This window comes from Helianthus annuus, chromosome 5, assembly GCF_002127325.2.
Source record: "Helianthus annuus cultivar XRQ/B chromosome 5, HanXRQr2.0-SUNRISE, whole genome shotgun sequence".
Taxonomy (NCBI): domain Eukaryota; kingdom Viridiplantae; phylum Streptophyta; class Magnoliopsida; order Asterales; family Asteraceae; genus Helianthus; species Helianthus annuus.
The window spans coordinates 123,259,834-123,268,385 of NC_035437.2; positions in this window are offsets into that span (position 1 = coordinate 123,259,834).

The following is an 8,552-nucleotide window of genomic DNA, read 5'->3' on the forward strand; positions in this document are numbered from 1 at the left end:
TTTGTTTGAACCAAAACATCTTCAACTACACCGATTGATTTTATCACTTTTCGATCGGATAGAAAAATGGGAATTTGAAGTGGAGTAAAATCACTAATACTTAATTTTTCAAAAATGTAGTTAGGCATCATGTTAAAACAAAGATCTTTATCAATGGTGATATTGCTAATAAATGAATTTTGAAAAAAACATGGAACCGGTGTAATGTTAATTTCAAAAGGGTCTTCTTTTATTAGCGAAGTTTGATCATTAGTTAACTTAACACTTACTAATTGTTTGATTTTAGCACTAGTGTTTAACTCTTTTAAAAACTTGGCATGAGGGGTTACTAAACAATGATTTTCGAAAGTAGGTGACAAGAGAATAGTTTCTTCAGAATTAGACTCTTCATGAATTCTAACATTATCGGACTCACCTTTTTCATTGTTTAACTCATGTGTCGGTTTTTCACTTTCTTGTTCTTCCATTTTTACATTTTCAACTACCGCTACGTTATTATTACAATTTAATTCTTCTCTTGCGCGGGATTCCTCTTCCCTTGCGCGAGATTCTTTCATGTAACGTTCGATAGTTTTAATGTGTTCTAATATCCAATTGGTCACTTCGGTGAGAGAAAAAGAATTTGGATCCTCAAAGCTTGAATCCGGTTGTTCGATCCTTGGTTCCTCATAATACTCATATGAAGTAGATGGTTCACACCATTGTTCTTCATTGTAAGTATATGATGGATAAGGGTCGAAACTTTGTTCTTCATAGTACTCATATGAGGTGGGTTGTTCATGCCATGGTTCCTCATAATAAGAATATGAAGGTGGTGGCTCATATCTTGAGTCTTCAAAGTATGAGTATGAAGGCTCATACCTTGGTTCCTCAAAATATGAGTATAAGGGAGGAGGTTCATACCTTTGGTCTTCATAGGATGTGTATGAAGTTGATGGCTCGTACCTGGGCTCCTCATAGTAGTCGTATGAAGTGGATGGTTGATATGAGTTATTATATTGAACCGAGCGTGTGTTACGACAATTAGTGCAATAATTACCCCTATAATCATCCTCATCGTAGGTGTAGTTGTAACCTCTTGAGTATTGATCCATAAGAATCACTCAACAGACCACAACTGAGTCTCGGGACCAGAAAACAAAAATAAGACGGAAACAGAAGCTGGACACGGCCCCGTGTTCAGTGGACACGGCCCCGTGTTCAGGGACTGTATCTGGGCGTTTTAATTAAAGTTACTGGTCACGTTGAGCACGGGGGCGTGTTCAGTGAGCACGGCCCCGTGTTCAGACTCTGTATCTGGGTATCTAACTAAAAATATGCAGCACGGGGGCGTGTTCAGCGAGCACGGCCCCGTGTTCAGGCTACTGTAAATGCAAACTAAACTAAAATGCAGGAAAATGTGCGCGCGTTTTGAAAAGGTTTTGAAAAACTGATTAGGCCGTCGATTTTAAGCTTTCTTAAAATCCTTGTGTCCCCGGCAGCGGCGCCAAAAACTTGATGCGTGCTAGCGTGTATATATTTTAGATGTATATTTAAGCCCCTTTTTTACACTTTTAGCCAAGTTTTAAATTTATAAAACACGATATTTACTAACACTAAACACACATATGGGCAAGTGCACCCATCGTGGACGTAGTATAGTGTTGGTAAGATACCGAGGTCGTCCAAGGACACAAGAGCTTTTAATACCGGTTTATCCTCAACGTCTAATCAAATCAAAAAGTGAAAAAATGTTTTAAACTAAGAAAAATAAAAACTAACTAAATGCTGAAAAATAAGATAAAATAAAAACAGATAGACAAGATGAATCACTTGGATCCGACTCGTGTGTTAGTATAACCTTTGATTATTTTCGCACTTTTGCACTTGTTTAAGAGATTATCTTAGTTATTGTAGTAGGCCCCTCTTTTGAAGGCGACGTTACCCTCAACCCAGTAGTTTGAGTCAGCAAGGATATAATCCTAAAGGGTCGGATTATTGAAAGATAATGAATTAAGTTATTAATGCAAATTGTGGTAGGCCCCGCTTTTGGCGGTGACGTTACCCTCGGCTAAGTAGTCTGAGTCAGCAGGGATACAGTCCTAAATAGCCGGGTTATAGTATTAATAGTAGTTAACTTATGAGGGGGTCAAAGAGTTTGGATCCCCGCCATCCAATACCTATGGGCATTGAAGGAGATCCTACTAAATTTGACCCAGGTCCCAAGCAGGACCTCTAAACGCTGAACAAGGGCAAGACCCTTACCAAACCGTTCCCTTAACCCCCGACCAGGTAGCCAACATACCTCCATATAGACCGTGGAGATATGAATGGTGAAAATCTTTTATTTTATATAGACAGTAAAATAATGCCAAGACACCACGGACAAACGATAAGGAAAGATCACCTTCAACATAAGTAACTAGTTATTAAAGTCATTAATACAAAACCAAATAAAAAGTGCAAAAGATTAAAATAAAAAGTATTATACTAAACACTTGTCTTCACCAAGTGATGTAAGAGACTTAGGCAAACATGGCCTTGATTGTCAAGAACTCTTATGATCAATCTTGGATCCCGAGACGACTCACACACTCTACGATGGACAATGGATGATGGTGGTGGATGATGGTGTTATGGTGGTGGTGGGTGGTGGATGGAGTGTGAGAGAGGTGGTGTGCCAAGGGATGAGATGGAATGAAACCAAGCACCCCTATTTATAGGCTGAACAGAAGGCTGGGCACGGCCCCGTGTCCGCTGGACACGCCCCCGTGCCCGTCTGACATTCTCTCTCTTCATTAATTGTAATTCGCAATTACAATTAATGCGCCTGCTGTACTTTCACCACGCCCCCGTGCCCGCTGGACACGGCCCCGTGGTGGGCAATGGAAGCTTCTACTGGTTTGTCTTTTCCGCTGCTTCTTGGGCACGGCCCCGTGTTCGCTGGACACGGGGCGTGTTCAGTCTTCTGTTTTCTCTTCTTTGCCTTGGGAGGTGCCGTTGAGGGTCCGGGCAGTCTACTTTTATTCCTTTTCTTGTATTTATGCTAGAATTAGTTGTCTTTTTGCTTCTTTTGTGATTTTGAGCTCATTTCATCCTGAAAATACAAAAGAAAGACAAAAACACTCTTTTTCCAACATTAGTACTTAAAAAGGGTTAGTTTTATGCCTTAATTGATGTGATTTATATGTTGCATTTTACACACATCAGCAATAAACCGAATATTTCTCTCTCATAACATGTATGTCTGTATAGAGGGCAAAATCGTAATTATATTTTGAGCTGGAGGCGAAATCATAATTTTAAACTGAGAGTAAAATCATGATTTTGAGCTGGGGGATCATAATTTTATTTTGAACTGTGGGCAAAAACGTAATTTTGAGCGGAGGGCAGAAGCGTAATTTTAAGGTAGAGGGAAAACCAACAGTTTATTTTGAACTGGGGGCAAAACCGTAATTTTAAACGAATGGCGAAACCGCAATTTTAAACTGAGAAGAAAATTAAAAATGAGTTTTTTGACCCGAGGGCAAAAGCGTAATTTTGAGCTATGGGCAAAATTATAATTTTATTTTGAGCTGGGGGCAAAAACGTATTTTTCACGAAGGACGAAAGCGTAATTTTATACCGAAAAGAAAATCAAATTAAAAAAAGGTTGGTCCAATAGGGGAGTGCTTAAAAAAAGGTTGGTCCAATGGGGGAGGGTCAGGCAGCTGCCTGGCACTATTCCCCCATTTGATGATTGTATATATAGTAAACTAGTAGATGCACCGCCCGCTTTGCGGGGCGATGGCCGAATAATTCTCAATCAATTACAAAAAGACTACTATAATTTTGTTATGAAAAAAAAACAATGATATGACCGTAGTTTTGGGCTTCTCTCTCATGACATGTGTGTCTGTACAGAGGGCAAAATCGTAATTATATTTTTAACCGGAGGCGAAATCATAATTTTAAACTGAGAGAAAAATCATAATTTTTAGCTAGGGGGAAAACATATTTTCATTTTGAACGGTGGGCAAAAGTGTAATTTTGAGCTGAGGGCAGAATCGTAATTTTAAGCTAGAGGAAAAAACAACATTTTATTTTTAGGTGGCGGCAAAAATGTAATTTTAAACGGAGAGCGAGCTTAGGGTAGAATAATAATTTTGAGCTAGAGGAAAAAACAACATTTTATTTTGAACTGGGGTAAAAACGTAATTTAAACGGAGGGTAAACCGTAATTTTAAACTGGGAACAAAATTAAAAATGAGTTTTTGATCCGAGGGCAAAAGCGTAAATTTGAGCTAGTGGCAAAATTAAACTTTTATTTTTAGCTAGGGGAAAAAACGTAATTTTAAACAAATGACGAAATCGTAATTTTAAACTGAAAGTAAAATTAAATTAAATATGGGGTGGTCCAATAGGGAAGTGTCAGGCAAGGTGCCTGGCACTATTCCCTCATCTTCATTTTGTATATGTGGTATTGCCTGGCACTATTCCCTCATCTTCATTTTGTATATGTGGTAAATAAAATAAAATAAAATGTATGATAGCTTTGTATTTAGACAAAGTTTCTTGTTGTGCCACGTATCCAGAAGATTTGTATATAGGACATATATATATATAAAGGCACACGTAGACATGTAGATATTTCATATGCACTTGATTTTAAATTTAATTATTTTATTATTCTATTTCATACGGAATTATTGTACGATTTATATATTGATTTGTTATTACTAGTTTATATGAAATTCTTAAGTTTATTATTATTTATTATTTTATAATTAATTCAAATGCTTTACCTATTTGCTGTGTATAACTTCTAAAATATAACGTTCTAAAAATTAATAAATATGTTTTTAGAATGAGAATATTTTTGTCTATATTTGGGTCTAAGTTTCATTAAAACAGAGTAGGTTCAAATATAATGTTTTTATAATTTAGTTATTAGACGGTCACCAAGCCCGTCTAAGTACTTCATATTTCTAACAGTCGACTTACCCGTAATCTACCCGTCTAATAATATAAGTTTTTTATATACTTTTATTTTATTAGAAAGGTCACCTATATCCAGGCCAATTAATTAATATAATATTTCAACCAACTATATATAAAATAGTGTTTAAAACTATTTAGGTTGAATAGTTATATTAAAAATAAACTAGTTACTAGTTACTAGTGGTTAATAAATTTAACCAACCTATAATTCTTATATAAAAATAGGAATGTTACAGAAAAACACATGTACAAAGAATGGACCATTTTCTGAGCTTGAAAGTGAAGCAGCCAGGATTTAAGAAATGATCAAGAAAAAGGTAAAACAAACTCCACCTGATTGGGCAAAATACAATAAGAATGTACCTGATAAGGCATTGGAACTGAAGAGAATGAAAGAGGAATTAATCACTGCTGATTTTGGGTCTAAAAATCAAGTGTCAAGGTGGAGAGAATACAAAGTCAGGGCCAGCTACAAAAAGTTGGAAGAGTTAAGAAAGAAAGATCCAAACACACCTCAAAAACCTGACTACCCTGAAGCAGAGGTTTCAACAAGACCACCAAAGCTGCAAATCAGGAGAGCCGCTGCTCCACCTGGTGCCCTTCTTTATCAAAGGAGAAGGCAAAAACATATGGATGCAGAAACAGCAGAAGAAATAGCTGTTGGTAATGAAGTTATAAAGATGGTTTATAAACAAATGATGGCTGACATTCCTGAACTTGCTCAAGCTCAAAGCACTGCTCAGTCAGTCATCACCAGGCCAGCATCTCCAAACTCCTCATCTAATAAAAATCTCCTAAGAAACCCACCAGACTCAAAAGTACTAAAATGGAAAACTGACAAACAGACCCATGTACTGACTGTGATCAAGTCTAGTGGAGAAGTGAAGAAAATATCAAGGGAACAAGCACTTGGTCTGAATGTTGAAGATCTGCAGGATCTACTTGATCTTCCACTTTGCAGGGATGAAGATGACACAGATGCCTTAGACTTTGAGTTACAACTCAAAGGGCAGATAAGGGAACTTTTGATGAGGCAATAAAGATCTACAATAATGAAGGGTTTTGGCATTATCTGTTCCAGGGGGAGATTGTTGGGATTGAACCCTATCAGAGGAACAGATAATTAAAGCCAAAACTGGATCAGAGCAGTGGATCCAAAATAAGCAGAAGTTATGTATACAAGTATCTCCCCTTGAAAGTGGTTTCAACATCTGATGACATCCATCCACTGATCCTTTACAACATCTGCTAATTACAACTACTGTCCAAGTTAAAAGCTGATGAAGACTAAAGCCCTGTTGATCAAGCTACTGCTATGAGTCAAGCACTGCTGAAGTTAACAAGTACTGTTGGAGTCACAACAGTGGAAGGATAAAGCAATAGTTTAGTTTTCTTATGTAATGTATTGTAAACAGTAGATAGCATAGCAGTGTTTGTATTAGATCAGTTGTTAGAGTTTGTTAGGAGGTTAGATGTCACTTGCATGGTGACGTCAGCAAAGATGCCACAGTGGTTGAGGCGTGCCTATAAATAGAACAGTACCCTATACTGTTCTATTAGCTCTTCACCACTTTTCTTCCTGTACGAACAATCACTGTGAGCTCAGGCTGAGGGGGAGTTTGTTACATGCATGCATTGTAATCGTAGCTAAATAAATTCAATCATTCAGTTCTTTGTGAAAGTGTGTGTTAAAAGCAATTCTCCTATTTGATTATGTGCAAAGTTTATTTCCATCTTAATTCCGTTGCATTACTTGTTCATCTTTCATCTTAAAACAAACGTAAAACACAATCAATCCAAACTCAGATCCTAACATTTAACCCTGAAAATACAAAAGGAAGACAAAAGCACACTTTTTCCAACATTAGTACTAAAAAAAGGTTAGTTTTATGCCTCATTTGATGTAACTTATATGTTGCATTTTACACACGTCAACAAGTATGAAGGATGGGTGTAAAGATTGGTAAGTATCTTAAAAACTTTGTATATAGGAACTATGTTGACAAAACGCCAAACTAATATATGCGAAAAAATGTGAAACTGCAGCACAGAGCTTTTGCGAACTACTTACGTATTAAAAAACACCCAAAGCATAAGATCATGAGCAAGGCGGAGATTGTCAGACAACAGATGGATTGGAGGACAACGTCTAACGTGCTCGAGTGTGTGATTTTCGCAATGAGGCATATGGAAACATACATGGGGCATATAGCTCATTGGAGAAGTGGTTTGGCAGAAGAAGATGCCCCAAATCAACTCTAGCAAAGACAGCTAAATGAACTAAGGGTAAAATACATTGGAAAATCGTGCTTCATAGCGAAAATGAAAACATAAAACAATTGACAATTTGTGTAAGAACATTCTTGGCTTTAGGGGGACAAAAATACGTGAATTGTTTGACACAGCAGACAAGAGAATAGCACAAAGAATGAAATATTTTGTAGATTAGCTAAACGCCATGGATTATAAATTTTAATGTTGACTATCGTGTTTTACTCTTTACATTATTACATCTACATGCCATGTTTGGTTGTGTGATTTTCTATCATATTTGTGCAAATCAAAGAAAACGCCATGGTTAGAATATTTAACAAATAGTAACCATTTAAAACATAAACAACTGTAAGTCCCGTGAGGATCTATCAATGATATCAATCTGAACTTATGTAAGTGCGGAATTCAAACACAAGTCGATTCAAGAATGAATATAAGATCAAATAAGAAACAATAGATAACAAACACAAACCGAAACTTGCATTCAACTTGATTGATGACTGATACAAGATTTCGACTGGAACCTTGTTCCTTTGCTTGTGTCGCCTGCCTTCTACTCGTAACCAACAACCCCTAATCAAGTGATTAGGGGTGTTTATATAGAAATGAATTTTCACATTATGGTCAAGGGCTGACTCATGTAAGACCAGTATCGAAATTGTTTGACTCTAGTATGATGTGTTGGTAGGCTCTATCCTTAAGATTGGAAACAATAGCTGTTTCTGTTCAGAACTAAACCAGTACATGACCTCAGAAAAGAAAATCACTTGGAATTAGCTTATGTCTATTTGAATGTTTGTATGCTTTTCCCGATACACACAATTTTGATCTGATTCTGAAATCTTATCTGAAAAAGTCGTGTACCTCCTCTGCTGCATCCAGATACATGCTGACCTGGAGGTGCTAGGCAACGTCAGCTTCTGCTGCATCCAGATACATGCTGACCTAGCTGTACGTTGTCGATCTGTAGATCAATTAACACCCGAAAGAGGCCCTCTAGTGCCCAAAAGAAACCCAATAAACCTATATCAAATTGAGAAAACTCATTTGATCTGTATATTATATCATCTTAATCTAAGATCTATTCTGTTCTTTTCTCAATCTATTCCCAGTTAAGATTTCAGAAATCTGGATTGGACTTGTGAAATATGTGGTAGGGAAGATACTTGCATGATAGAGTGTGCTATTTATATTTCCGGGATTTGATTAGTATTTGTTTGGGTGTTCATGATTAAAATATCAAAACATGATAAAATGAAGTACGGGCAGTTATATGGAAAAGGTCTAGGGAAATGAATATAAGATCAAATAAGTAACAA